Raw genomic sequence first — 14358 nt, 5'->3', positions numbered from 1 at the left:
GAGGGAAGAAGGAAAAACCTGCCTCCTCCCTGCTCCTGGTGCAGAGGGAAATGTGAGCAGAGGAAGAGCCAGGACAGGGCTGCTGCTTTGCCAGGAGGTCTCTCCCTGGTAGGTGGCAGAGACATAACAGCGCGGGGCCAGTGCCTGGGAGCCCTCCTGGAGCTGTTTGTCCTTTTGCTGCATCCGTCAGATTTGTGTGTGGGAGCGTGTGTGTGTGTGTGTGTGTGTGTCGCTTTGTTTTTCCACCCTGTTTTTTAGTAATAATCCCCTCCAAGGTTACAGAGATATCATTTGTCAGGCAAGCCGACAGAGCTCTTTCTTACTATGGGATTACATAAGAGAACACAGGCTTTATTACCATTTTAGGACGTATTAGCATTGTGGATTATTTCCATAGAGACTGAGCACAGAGGCAGCCTTCACTCCGGGCTCACTCGTCCTTCTTCCCCCCTATCTCTTCCTTTTTTTTTTTTTTAAAAATAATAATCATTAGCAAACAAACAAGCAGGAGGCATCCCATGAAGCCTAGTCCATGATCAATGGTGTACGTGGCAGGCTGGCATGAGTGCCAAGAGCACATCACAAGCCTGCAGATATCTTGCAGGCTTGCAGATATCTTGCAGAGCAGCAAGAAAGCAGATGAGATTTCTTTATTCCTGCCCATCCGTGTGCCTTTTGAGAGGGTAGGGAGAGCCGCTGCTCCCACCTGGGTCATTCGTTGTCTGTGGGGCTGCATGGCAGGCCAGGTCAAGGCTTCGTCTCTCGGTTTAACAGCCTATGAAATGGGTGGGTTAATCATACCGTGGTGTCCTGCTGGCTGGGGTTGTTCATGAGTGTGTGATTTACTTGCAGCATCTTTTCTGTGAAAGGGATGGTCCTGAAATGGCTTTCTTGTGCTGGCTGTGCGTCTTGCAGCTGGTAGAGCAGGGAGGGATTGCGGAGCCTTGCTGTAAATAAGGGAAATTACACATTCCTCACTTGGAAAAGCATCTCGCCAGACAGATAAGTCCTGCATTTCTGGCGTGCACTGTAACTGGGCTGCGGTGTAATCTCCATGGTTGGACTAGCAGGGGATGTTTTAGTTTTTTCCCCTTTCCATCAAAACTTGCAGAAAGCAGAGGTGCTTTTCCTCACCAGGTATAGGGAATGTGAAATCTGTGAACTTGTTTCCTTCTCTTCACTGTGCCAGTGCTACAGCACAATACATTGGCATTTCTCATGGCTTGGCAGCGCAGCAAGACATGGCTCGGGAAATTTCTGAGCTGATCCCAGTTCTCCCATCAGTGAGTGGTCTCTGAGCAGTGCTGCCAACATGGAGGGAGGCAACCCAGGTCCGAAAGGGGGTCTTTTGTTTCACCTCTTTCCTGTTTTTTCAGGGCTCGTAAGTCATCTCATTAGTGTTTCTTCTGCTGCTGCTGCTGCTATGTTACCTACAACACGGAAGTCGTACTAGATCCTAACGAACTCCCTGCTTAGGGACCACTTGCAATGTTTGATCCACTGTCATATGCCACGGCTATCCCTGAGGGCCACTCTTACAAGAGAGCAATCAGACAGCTAACCACATCCAAGAAACAACCTTCTGCTCTGCTCCTCGGGCCCTTCTGTTTGGGCTGTGCCCTGATGGGAGCAGCATATGCACACCTCTTCCCTACCACCAAAACCTGCAGCAGCAGCCTGGGAGGCTCCAGGTAGCAGAGGCACTCCAGTGGCAATAACCTGCCTCTGTAGAAGAGACCCTTCTTACAGGAAGAGCAAGAGCTGACTAAAAAGTCACAAGGGATCAGTCATTCATGAGCAACTTGTTATAGAAAGGCAGGAAACTCATGGCAGCTGGAGGTGGGGTGGAAAGGGTCTATGCAGTTTTGTAATGACTGCAGGATGGAGTTCAGCTGGGTGTCTGGGCACCGGAGAAGCCACGTAGCAGACAGCTATAGGGAATCAGGCTTCAGATGTTCTGTTGCTTAGGAAATGTTTCATTTCTCTTTGAAAGAAGAAGTTTAGCCAGAATATTGAGAAAGTAGCTGTCCTGTTGTGACCCTGGCAATTGCATCGTTTCTGTGATTTACCAGCATGATGCATGATCATTAATGGCATCTTCGCCTGGGATGATAAACTGAAAACCTTGAGATTTATCTGTAGGTTGGCTGCATCCCAGTTATGACTTCTTTGCTGCCATTTGAAAAAATCAAACATATTAATTGCCAGTGAAGAAAATATACTCTCTGCTGCTCTAGGCAAGTGAGTCCAAGAGAGAAAAAAGAATGGTGAAGCTCTAATCTTTGTCACCTGCCTGGACATATCATCCTTGCGTTCTTTCCCATGCCAGCCTCCTATTTCACTGTCTGGGACTAGGAGTGGATTCAGCTGCCCCTAGGCTCCTTACCTCTTCAGTTCAAGGAGTTTAGAAAGCAAGAGGGTCCACCCTGAAACTTGTGACTCAACAGGGGGCTCTCCTTGATGTGTCTGGCTTACTTGTGTCTTGTCCTCTATGTGGTAAATAATCAACTGTACCTTGCCATCTCGAATCTTGTAAAGTTGCTGTCTTATTTATGACTAAACTTTGTTCAATCTCTACATTGTATAAATAAAAATATTGCTGCCTCTCTCTTATGAGTGAAGTGTATAATTTCATCCTTGACACAAGTGCCCTATGATCTCTGCTGCCTACAGGGGAATGTGATGTTTTGAAGACTGACCCTAGTCTTTAGAGAAGTCCGTTTGGAGAAGTCCTCAGTAATCAGAGATGTTTTATCCTAGCTGAAGTGGTCTACTACAGCATACCCCAGTGACACAAACTTTATGGGGAAACAGAGTAAAGAAAAGCTGTTCAGAAAGAAATATAAATCCATATGTAAATGAACCGCTGAGACCCACCTAAAATGTCGGTAATACACACCTTTACTGCCCATCCTGTTTACTGCTGCTTATTTGCCTTGGGAAGCTGAAGGTGGGGTTAGCACTGACGGAGTTCATGTGTATCAGGACATGAAGCCATTGTTCCCAGTGGCTGGAAACCTTACCCAGGGATCTGATTTTCCCTCAGCTAGAATAGACACAGAAAGTAAGAGCTTTCTTAGGTTAAATTGCCACATTTATAAAGACTTGTTCTAGCATGGTTAAATTGCCACATTTTGAAAAGACTTTTTCTAGCACATTTATTATCAGCTTGCTGAGATCCCTAGGGAGTCCTCAGACATGGGCTCCCTGCTCCACAGGGTTTAGGGCACACGCATTTCTTCCTGGGAGCTACACCAGCGTCCCTCCTCTACAATACCTTGGTGAGTTTCCTGAAGGTTTGGGATAATTGTGGGTGGACGTCTGCATGTGTTTGTGCCCTGGACTGATGACTGGAAATGTGCAGGCCTATGCAAGCAGTGGGACTAGCTGAATTCCTCATGCAAACACACACATGTGCCTTCTTCCAGAGGCCTTGGGGAAGGGCACACATCTGAACACTGGGCCGTCTGTGGCATGGTTGCAGTCTATTAATCACAGCCACTGTGCAAGCAGGGTAGCAGAGAAATATGTTGGAGAAGAAGGACCTTCTTTTTGCCACGTCAGTTCCAGCAGTGCCTTCACCTCAGACCTGCTGACTTATATGGCACAAATCCATTTTCCTTGATGCTTACCTGGATTGCATCTGCAGAAGTACAAGGAGATGAGCAGGCACCATTTCTGTGTCTTGTGGCCCTCAAGCCCCCTACCCCAGAGCTAGTTTCTGACTGCAGACTCTTTAGCATCTGCAGCTGCTGAAGATGTCCACGTCCAACCTTACTACCTTGTGTCTTGCCTAAGGCCTCTGTGAGCTTTGATGCAGCGGGAGCCCTGCAGAAATGATGGAAGGTGACTGCCTGAGGGTACACCGTTAACCTCTATCAGAGCCTGCCCTGTTCAGGAGCCCTGTGCACGTAAGCTGCTGCCTTTGGAGCCAAAGGTGTAATTTAATTCTTGTTTCTCTGTGTTCCTGCTTTAGAAATTCCTCACTGAAGTAAGTGTGCATGAGGGCTTAGGATGCGGATGCATCAGAGCTGCTGCACAGATGGCTGTTTCCCAAATGGAAATGGCACCGTAATGCTGATGTGTCCTAGCTGCAAGCAGCCTTGTGCAGCACAGGGACAAAATTCTTTTTTATGAGCTACAGGGCTAATGAAGTTCTAAAAAAGGCTATGGTAATAGCCAGTTTTCTCTTTCTTTGCATTCATAGAACTTGTTGAGAAGCACCCAGTCATGCAACAGTCCTGCAAGTATTGTGTTGGTGTGACCCCCGTGTGGCTCATGATAAACCCTGAACCCTGGGTGAAGCCTTATTTCAAACAAATTTCCTTGTCTACCCACCCTCTGTGACCCTGTCTTCATCCACTGTGGGAATCCTCTCAGGGACTCTGACAACCTCCAGTTGTGGAGCACTTTTGCACATTTGCTCCAAAGAACTGAGGTTGTGATACCAAACCCCTCGTGTATAATTTGTACTGTGACCCTGGTGTCCTTAAAAAAGGGTCTTTGTTAGACACCTGTCCTTATTTAGCGTAGGATATGATCAGGGTTTTTTTGTATACTCATACTTCTAGGATCTGCTTTACTGTCATAAGTATTTGTGCTTCAGTCTGTAAAATGAAGAAAATTATTCACCTGTGGTCAAATTATATGGTTTTTGGCGGTCTGAATTTCCCTCTGCATGGGCTTGCCTCTGTGTTGAGATCCTGTGAGCTGTGTCTGAGTTTGCTGCCTTGAGTAGGCAGTGTGATTGCTCTTCCAAGTGACTTCCAGGGTCAGAAGTGTTGCTTGTAGCACAGAAAGGAGGATCCAGAAACTGAGCCTTCTGTCTCAGAAAAACACCCTCACTGCAGAGCTCTCCTCTCTTGCCAGCTACACGGACACCAAGGCGTCCATTTGCCGAACATAGTTTGTCTTGCAGCAAGGAGAAAAATACCCTTTGACTTATACATTGATCACATTTAATGGGGAACAGCACAGGAGGAGTCATTATTAATAATTATTTGCATAACAATAGCCTTTCTTCCACAGATCTCACAAAGCTGGGCAAACACAAATTAATTCAACCTTAAACTACCCACATGGGAGGACACAAAGTATCATTATCCACATGAACAGTTTCTCTGCATGATTTTACTAATTATAGTATAGCACTTAGGTGTTGTTACATGTGCTATATAAGGTGGTAAATAACATTTTAAAGGGAGGAACAAAGGCATTTTCTTACCCCATCAGATTCTCTTTCCAGCACTCACTTTATCCTGACTCCAGCAAAGGAGAGAATTATTCAGATGAAAGTTAAGGATGAAATGGGCTGCCAACGGGCAGCATGGCCAAAGCTATCAATAGGTGAAATGCATTGCCCAAATCCCACAAAAACAGGCCTGTTTAAGAGATGGATCTAGATAAGAATTTAGATTGTGCACTCTCCATCAGTTCAGAGCAGCTTTTGCCTTTTCTGTTGCATGCAGGAATCCCATTTCTGATCCTACCACAGCAACATAATGCAGCCTTCTTGAAAAATGGGACGTCGATCACTGTGGACAAGCATGAGTCTGCTAGGGGAGCCCACAATCTAGCTGTCTATCAGTTCTGTCTAGGAGGGTGCGTGCCTCAGCTCACCTCAGAGGACCCCACATCCAGTCACTGAGGTTTGGCTGAGACCTCCAGCAAGGCCTTTGCCATCCTTTATTTCCCTGCTAAGCCCACAGGAAAAAAAAAAAAAAAGCTGGCTCTAGGTCTTTCTGAGGACAGCCCAGCAACTGGGCAAGGCGGTGTCTGAAATAAATATAGTTTTGGAGGAGAGTTCATTTCCCCTGAATTAATGCAGCCTGACACAGAGCGCAGGAGCATGTGCCATCTGGTCAGATCTGCCTTGATTTTGTGAACAAGGGGGAGGGTAACCGATACTTTTATGAACTGCAGTTGCTGCACAGGCGAAAACAGTAATCCCTTGGGTACCGAAAATGCGAGATGCTAATCTGAAATTAAAATGGGTAAACGCATGCAGGCCCAGTAAGGTCGAGAAGGTCAAAACCTTCTTCTCTAAGGAAATGAACCTTTTTATCTTGAGAAGCTCTGGGCACAGCCATGTAGTTCATCAGTTTAATAGGAGGCAGTGGGGTAGCGTGCTGCTCTTTTATTTCTGAGCCAAGCTTGTTCCCTCTATGTGTGGAGTGTAATGTAATTCCCTTCCTTCATCCCACAACTTATGTGTGTCCTCTGCAGAGAATTCACTCCTACACTACATGTCCATACCCCTTCCCCACCTTGGGCCCTGTTTTGCCATTGTCTTTTGATATAAATTGTGCTGGAGGCAGTCCCTCTCCCTCCTCAGCTAGTGATCGGGCAGCTAATTCCACTCTCTCGTGGAGTCCTGCCGAGCATGTAATGAAATGGCCAAATTCCGGCAGTTCTCCCCAGGAGGGAGTCGGAAACCATTCAGCGGCATGTCACAATGTGAGCTGTGATAGTGGGGAACCTGGAGGAGTTCCTCATCTATCTCCTCGTGCTGCTCATGAGAGCAGGGCTCGTGCCTTGGCAAGTGCTGGATCAGGACTCTACACAAGCTGCTAGAGAGGTCAAGACAGCCCAGGCATACCCCATGGTGCTGGCTTATAGAGTTACAATTGGCTGTGACTTTGGGACAGGACAGGCTCTTAATTTAGTGGATAATGGCTGAGTAACCCAGAGGCATGTGTAAGGCAGGAGCAGAAAGAGTTTGCTGTGTTTTCCTTACAAAATTGCTCCTTGACTGAGTGCCTTGCTGATTTTCAGCCACCATCCCATTGTGCAAAATAATGATGAGGACGCTGAAACCTCTGTGCAGATCAGCCGAGGCACTTCCCTAAAGGAGGACATTGTCTGCTGTCATTAGGTCTTCTCTGGCTGTTGTGGGTTCATCCCCTTGATGGGCAGTGGTCATGCACACAAAGCCAGCATACACTGCTTGGTGTAGGGGTGGACGGTGATTTACAGGGTTATGAAGACTGCAGGAAGGACCAAAATCGGGACTGCATTTTTTTATGCAGTCAGTTCAAGGTGAGTATTGCAGCTCTTCTGGCCAGGGAGGCTCTCAGGAGAGGATGTTTCCCAGTAGTGGATTTTGTTTTCCTTTTTCCCTATTGATGCAAAGTAGGAGCAGTACCTTGATGTGTTCCTGCCTTGGATGCAGTAAAACTTGCCTTGCTTTTTAGGTAGAGGCACATGACAATGCTTGGGGGAAAGATGCTATAAGGAAGAGCGAGGGTTTTTCTGGGCTTTGCAGCCCAGATAAAAGATTCAGGTTTGGATTTAATTGATGGGTTTAATTCATGACAGGGAGATTCTGGCTCAGAAATTTCCATCAGTTTTATGAGTGCTGAGCAGTGATCACCTGTGCAAGGGGCATATTTCTGTAAAGATCCTGCTTGTATTTCCCTTCATTCATGCCCTCTCTCCCCCACCCTCCATCCTTTTCTCTTGAAAAGGAAATATCCTCCAAACCAGGGAACTTTAAATGTCTTTTACCTTTTTTTCTTTTACTCCCAAGCTCATTTTTGTCTCTGGACCAGCATGCCCGATAAAATCATGCAAAGGTCTTTTATTTATGTTTGGCTAGGAGCTGACCAGATGCCCCAGCCTGTGAAATAATCACCATCTGTTGATTGTAATTGCAAGGCAAAAGCCAAAAGCCTGGAAGGTTTTTTTCGGTGATGTATTCAAAGAACTGCAGCCTGACTTTTCTGAATAAAAACTAAAGCTTCTACTCTGGGTCAGACCTTTTTTATTTTCTTCTTTTTTTTTTTTTTTTTTACTACCTTCCCACATGCTGAATGCCTATGAATAGTTCTGCTACTCATTCCATCCTTATCAGGAGCAATTTGGCTTTGCACTTTCTTTTTCCTCCATGGCCCTCTGAGAAGGTGGCCCCATGGCTGTGCCCCGGTGCGTTGCATCCTTCCTTTGCAGCCCAGCACTTCGGTGGGGAGCACAAGTGTCTGAGGTCCTACTCTGCACTGAGTCTCTCCTCTCCCTCTTTTTGTCTCCCTGCCATCGTGCCATTCTCACATCAGTCAAAGTTGTCTCGGGGGGAGAAGGACAATGGCGAATACTGCAGGTGCAGCGAGAATCAATAATTCATTTAATCATAAATTAATAAATGATGATACTGCTTGGGGAGAAGGGGAGGAAGAGAAAGAACATTAATAAAGTGGTTTCCAGATCAATTCCACAACTCTGAGCGACCGAAGAAAGGCACCAGAGGGCCTGAACCTGATAATTGTCAAGGTCTGTAGGATTCCCTCACTGCTGTCATTGCCGCTTCTTGGGTTTAATTCAGCGACCTGGCTGTTATCTGCCCCTGTCTCCTGTGGTACTTGGGGCTGCAGAACTTCGGTATTTGCACGGCAGTGAGCAAAATGCCTCTGGGTGGGGCAAGCGAGCTGTATAGGCGTTTCTATACTTGCTGGATAAAAGCATTGCGGTGCTTGAAGTGCTGCTGCTAGGCGCTGAGAGGAAGGCAGGTCTTCAGTCCTAGCCCACCAACAGCCGAGCTTGTTTCTCTGGGCCTGTGGGGTGCAGCTGAGCATTGCAGCCACTGGGTGACCCAGGAGCAGTTAACGCTGCGCTGCATCTGGCCCTGCCCGAATTACGCGGTGAGGAATGCACGTATGCGTCCCATCTGCTGGGGTCTACACCGTACGAAGGCAGGGCAAGCCAGGATTTAGCCATCAGAAAATGAGGAATGAATATAATAAGGATATTAAGTGTGTTAACCTCCAGCAGACACCTCTTGGACAGGTTATGCCTATTTATTTCAGTAAGTGGACAAAGATGGAGAAAGCCCGTAACACAGCGGTACTTCATCCTGACTAATGAGCAGCCAAATTTGTCAAATGAGTTACCACCAAGCTGTGGTGCTTTCCAGTACCTATCTCTGTCCTTCCCCCTGCCTGCAGTAACACAGGCATTTTGCAGCAGCTTAAATGAAGGTCCTCAGGGGTTTGATTTTTCTCCAAAAATATATAGGACCCTGAGGATGTCCTTCCATGGATTTAATGTTCTGTGGGATCACCTGAAGCTCATTTTCATCATCGTCTAGGAGAAGAGGTCAGGTCTGTTTATGCAGCATGGTAGTGATTAGAGGAATTTAGAAGCTGTGCCCCTCTCCCAGCCATCCATGTGGTCAGCAGGCATCTGGGAACATGACCTCCCTAGGGACACAAGGTCTTTATTATGGATTTGTATGTCACTGTATTAATAACTGTAATGACTACTGGTTTTAGAGCCTTAGCATCTCTTTTACATAACTATGTGCGTTGCCAACAGGCATGAGGTGAGCCAAAGCTGCTGGAATACCCAGCAAGGCTCTTTGCCTCAGCAGGGGCTTGAATTCTGCCCAACGCTCATATACTGGGACAAACATCTGCTTTTCCTAAAAAGAAGGAGTGAGCCAGTGCAACCAAGAGTGTCACTGAGGCTTGGGACCTGAAATCTCAGGCAGCTCAGACACTGAGAGAGAGGGAAAAGGTCTCCAAAATGTTCTCACTGGGTGCACTCCCAGCACCTGTGCTCCTTCTTTCCCTTGGACTGCTTCTTCTTTTACATCAGTGCAAATTAGAACAAGGTCAACTTATTTCCTGATGTAAGGTCTATCCTTTTTTTATTTTTTTCCAGTTTAATGTCGTAACTTCTCATTATTACCTCCTCCCACTCTGCAGTGTTCATATGGATCAAGTATATTTTATACTTTACTTCCTTGGGATTGTTTCTTAATCAGCTATACACATTTAACCCCTCTTGGTCTTTTCCTCCTAAATTCTTCCAGATCTAATTATTAATCCTCTCCTCTCCTCTTCTCTTCTCTTATCTCAGGTAAGGAAAACCTGATGGGATGAACAAAATTGAAACCTTGGGCTGGTTGCTATGAAATGGTGCTAAAGCTGCTTCCTCCCTCCCTTTGTTGTCACAGGATGATTTTCTCTTCACTACCCAAAACTACAAAAGCCTGTTTTGCGAATAAAACACGTCAAGATTTTTTATTTGCTATTTTCTCTAATCTTAGAGTACAAAATAGCTTTTGGGCTTTCTCCCTCCTGCTGAATATGCATCTTTTGGACCATTGCTCTCTAGGATCATTACCTGCATTTTTCTGTTTTGGTTGGGTCTAGATTAAATCCTCCTCTTTCTCACTCATGCTACTCCCTGCTTTAACTTTCGGACTATTGCCCACACATGCTTAATTTTATGGAGCTTGTTTGGCAAGGGCCTGTTTCTTTTTCTTTTGTTACATTTGCAATTTCTCTGTAGGGCATCAGCTACAAATGTAATGGACAGTTAGTGTTGGCTTCCTGTGACACTGGTTTAATAAGACCAGTCCAAATAAGTGCATTTTCTTTTGGTACCTCTGGCCATTTTTTTGATCTGTGGGTTGTTGGTTCTGGTCGAACTGATGCGGTGAGGTAATGTCAAATTCTTTAAATCCTTAAGGTGCTGCTTTTACTGCCTGCCCTCTGGGTGCTAGTTGTGCATATGTATTAAAAAGCAAAAGATTTTCACTTCTGTATTGCAAGTGGTTTTATTCTTTAGATTCTTAATGACTCCCTATTTGTTTCATTATTTCACTAGGGATAGATATCGACTTAAAATTAAACATAGCCAACTCTATTCCTTATTGAAAATCTTTATTATGTTTGCTTTTTGGTTGGTTTTGTGGAACCTCCCCAGCTCAATGTAAATTGTCAGATAATTTGTCACTGGCATAATACGTTTGTCGATGGTTTGCCATAACAAATTAGGCTCCTGATCTTGCATACATTTATGCATGTGCTTATATATATAGATTGCTTAACATTCAACCCTGTAATAGTTCTGCTGAAGTGAAAAAGACTTCTCAAAAATGCATGTGTCTCTTCTGGATTAAGTTTGACGACGTTGCTATCTTTATTTGGTTTGTAGACATGTCATTCTTCAAGTTCTTTTTGTTTCTGCTCCCCTTCTCCTTCCTCCTCCCCCCCTTTTCTAGATAAAACTTCCTTTCTTTATTCTTCTGGCTAAGGACAGATTTAAAAAAGCTGCTCAGCCATTGCTTAACCGTTAATTTCATCCTCATCCTCATTTATTAATGAACCTACCTTCTTTCTGGTGCTTCTTTTCCTCCTGATGAATTCGTAAATCCCTTCTTACTCCCTTCAGTGCCTTGGGCAACGTAAATTCATTTACTTTTTTCCCCGTACCCTTATCTTTTCCCTACAGCCTTAATTGACTCTGTATATTCTTGTTTAGTCACAATCTCCCTTTCCATTTGCAGCACAGAACTTTTCTTATGATTTTCTTAATGAAAAGGCATCAGTAGGAAAACACCATGCTGTACAGTACAAAAAGATCTAAAGTGTTTCATTTAAAAGTTGCGTGTGGTGGAGCCTTCTCAGGGAGAGTTTGTAGTAGGAATAGTCACTGTGTGGCAAAGCCATCATTTTAGTTCTAGTGGGTCTCTGACTTAATTTTTAAAGCTCTCATTGTGACTTGAGCAGGGCGAGATGGGCAGCTGAGCAAATGGCAAATCCTGTTCTTTCTGAGCAGTTTCATCCGCTGTGCTGTGTTGGATGTTCATTATGAGACCTCCTTTCCTTCCCTGGTAGGAGACGAAGAAAATCTTCCCATTTTCTGGGTAGTTCATCTCAGCCAAAGGAGGTGTGTGGGGGGGTGTCTGTGAGTGTTTCAGCCACTTCTTGCTCAGATGAAGGCAGGGTGCCAGGAGGAAATTTGGACCGACAAAATGAGGAGCTGTAATGGGGGAGAGGGGATGGGAGGTCTTCCCAGCCTTCCAAGCTCTCCTCAAAGATGGGTTGGCAATGATGCCATGCTTAAAGGCTTCAGCAGTGTGGCAGACAGGCAGGAGTGTCCTGTGACCACAGTGGCTGCTGTTAGTAGGGATGGCACACACACCCCCGGGGAGCAAAGCTGGAGATGAACCAACAGAGGGAGTTGCTTCACAAGGTCCAGGGACATAAACTTGGAGGCTAAATTTGGAGGCTCATTAGAGAAGACCTATTCAGCCAAGGCTGATCTCATGACCTAGAAAGATTCTTAAGTCTTGTGACCTACAAAGATGTAAACTAGAAAGTGGCTCTCCCACTGACCTGCCCCATGATCTTGGGAAAGTCTATTTTCTGCTCAGTTTCCCCATCTATAAAACAGGGACAGTGATGTAGGGTTGTGGGAGTTTGGCCAGCTAGTGACTGGGAAATGCTCTAACACCCTGGGTTGAAACAGCAATGTTTCTTTCTTGTATGGAGTCAGTGTGAAGGTGTTGGTGGGGCAGAGCAGGAGGTCAGTTGTGTTCAGTGGTTCACACCACCTCTTCTGGGGATGCTCTCACCCACCTCTCTTCTCCCTCCTCCCTGTGTGGGTGCCATGGAGAGTAGCTATGGGTAAGCAAAGCGTAACAGGGTTACAAGTTCCCATATGCCTTTTGGACTAGAATAGCACCATTGCCTCTTCATCATCCCACATCACCCCCATCCTTCCACACTTCCTGAAGATGGACAAGTCAGGAGTCATGCTAAGCCCTGAGGAGGCGGAAGAAAGCACAAACTGTGCTTAAAAATAAAGAACTTCCATGGATCTCCATCGATCCACAGCTCTCCCCTTTCTTCTCTTGTGCCCCGTGCTGCCTGGTAGGGGTACTGCCAGAGCTCTGGTCAGCATGCTGGATGTTTGCTCAGAGGAAATGTCTCTTTGTTTACATGGGGGAGAGAGGAGCTTAGGAAGAAACCTGGCACAGAGCAGTTGGGATTCGGTTAATCTGCTTAGAAATACATTAATCGGAGGATCAGATGCTGTCAACAATACTCTTTCCCCCTCACTCTCTTCCCTCTTTCAGTACCTTACTCATCACTGCTCCCATTGGGTCCCGTTCCTCACCCTCCTCCATGTGTCCCTCTTCTCCCCTGCTGTGGAAGTCAGGCAGTAATGAAGCACAAGGAGATTAAAGAAAAATTAACAAATAAACTATAAATCCTAGATCTAAATGAAAATTAAAAATGGATCGTCAGCTGTTTATTTGCATCCCTAAATATAGCCTTGTGCCTAAGCCAAACCGAACGTAGCCAGGATTTCCCTGGAAAGCACTGGGAAAAATGTGCAGCTCCCGAAGCATGAGCAAGTAGTGGAAACAGGCAGGAAGTCCTGCTTCCCCTCGGGACTTTATCCATCTCCCCCCATAACCACAAGAGGATGCAGAACAAGCTGTGGTACCAGGCTGAGAGGTGGCATTGTCACGGCATTATCACCGCAACTGGAGAAAGAACTACTCCAAGCCACTAGCCCTCACTGCCTTCAGTATGAACTGGGATACTTGGTTTCTGGATAACATTTCTTACCTAAAAATGGGCAACTGTAATTATTGTCAGAAGTCTCAATTTAGTGGGTGTGCTGATTAGAACTGGAGACAGGTTCAGTCTGTATTTTTTTTTTGTGTGTGTGTGCAGTTGGGATAATAATATGCACAAAGACATTACCTGTATGGGGGGAGAGCTCTGAGAGAAGGGGTCACTAATAATGCTGTTAATGGCATATTCCTCAACACCTTGCTATTTTACTGCCTGGCCTTTGGTGAATTTAAAAGGAGCCTGAAAAGTGCATGGAGCTGAGGTTGAGGCCAGGTTTGCTGCTCTCTGTGCTATGTTGTTGTAGAATAGCTGTTGTCAGAGGAGTATTTGTTCTACATGTGCTGTCTTCTTCTAACATTTTTTCTTTATTAATTTTTCAAGAAAAGCACAAGAACAAAAAGCATTGCAGTGTACAAGATATCAGTACTGACTGGGGGATAAAGAAAGAGGTGAATTGCTTCTGCTTTATACTCTCAACATTTGATTTGCACACGCGATGTTTTATATTCCTGGGTTTTGTCCTCAGATATGCAGCATTCTCTTTCATTTTCTGTTACGAAGGTATAATCAGAGGCAATGCAGGATGTGCAATGTGGCTTACTTAATTTCAAGGGAAACCTTTAACTTCAGGAACATCTGACCTTTGAGCCACTGTTTTAACAGCATTACGGCTGCATTCATTTTGGAGATTTTGCAATCCCATATTAATCCAAATTCCGTTGAAGTCAATACCCAGACACCCATTGTCTTAAGCTGGGATTGGTTCAGGTCATTACTCTTCATCTTGTGCTGGAAAAAGGATAGGGATAAAGAGGAGGGTGCAGCAGGATGTCAGAGCTCAGTTTCTTTTTGTGCTTTCATGGGTGAAGTAAAGGCTGGCTAGGAGAAAAACTGGGGTCGGTAAAAGTTTTTAATGCAAAAATAATTGGGGGGGTGGCGTGGGAAGGGGGTTAGTAGGTGGCATGAGGGAAATACAGTGCTGCTGCCT

General features: G+C 45.5%; 1 protein-coding gene across 3 annotated transcripts in view; it reads left to right on the top strand.

The window, feature by feature from the left end:
• The window catches only part of IGSF11 (immunoglobulin superfamily member 11), a 96815-nt gene that overhangs the window by 55562 nt on the left and 26895 nt on the right, over window positions 1–14358 (top strand). The window contains exon 1 of one of the 3 annotated variants that reach the window (XM_080564676.1): window positions 8786–9087. The exons of the other annotated variants lie outside the window; for them this stretch is intronic. The gene's annotated coding sequence lies outside the window, so the exon portion shown is untranslated. Of the gene's footprint in view, window positions 1–8785; window positions 9088–14358 lie in introns of those variants that run through there. 3 annotated transcript variants of the gene reach the window in all.

This window comes from Anser brachyrhynchus (genome assembly GCF_964034855.1).
Source record: "Anser brachyrhynchus genome assembly, chromosome: 1".
NCBI lineage: Eukaryota > Metazoa > Chordata > Aves > Anseriformes > Anatidae > Anser > Anser brachyrhynchus.
Note: the sequence above shows the minus strand (reverse complement) of the source record. Positions and strands in the feature narration are given on the sequence as shown.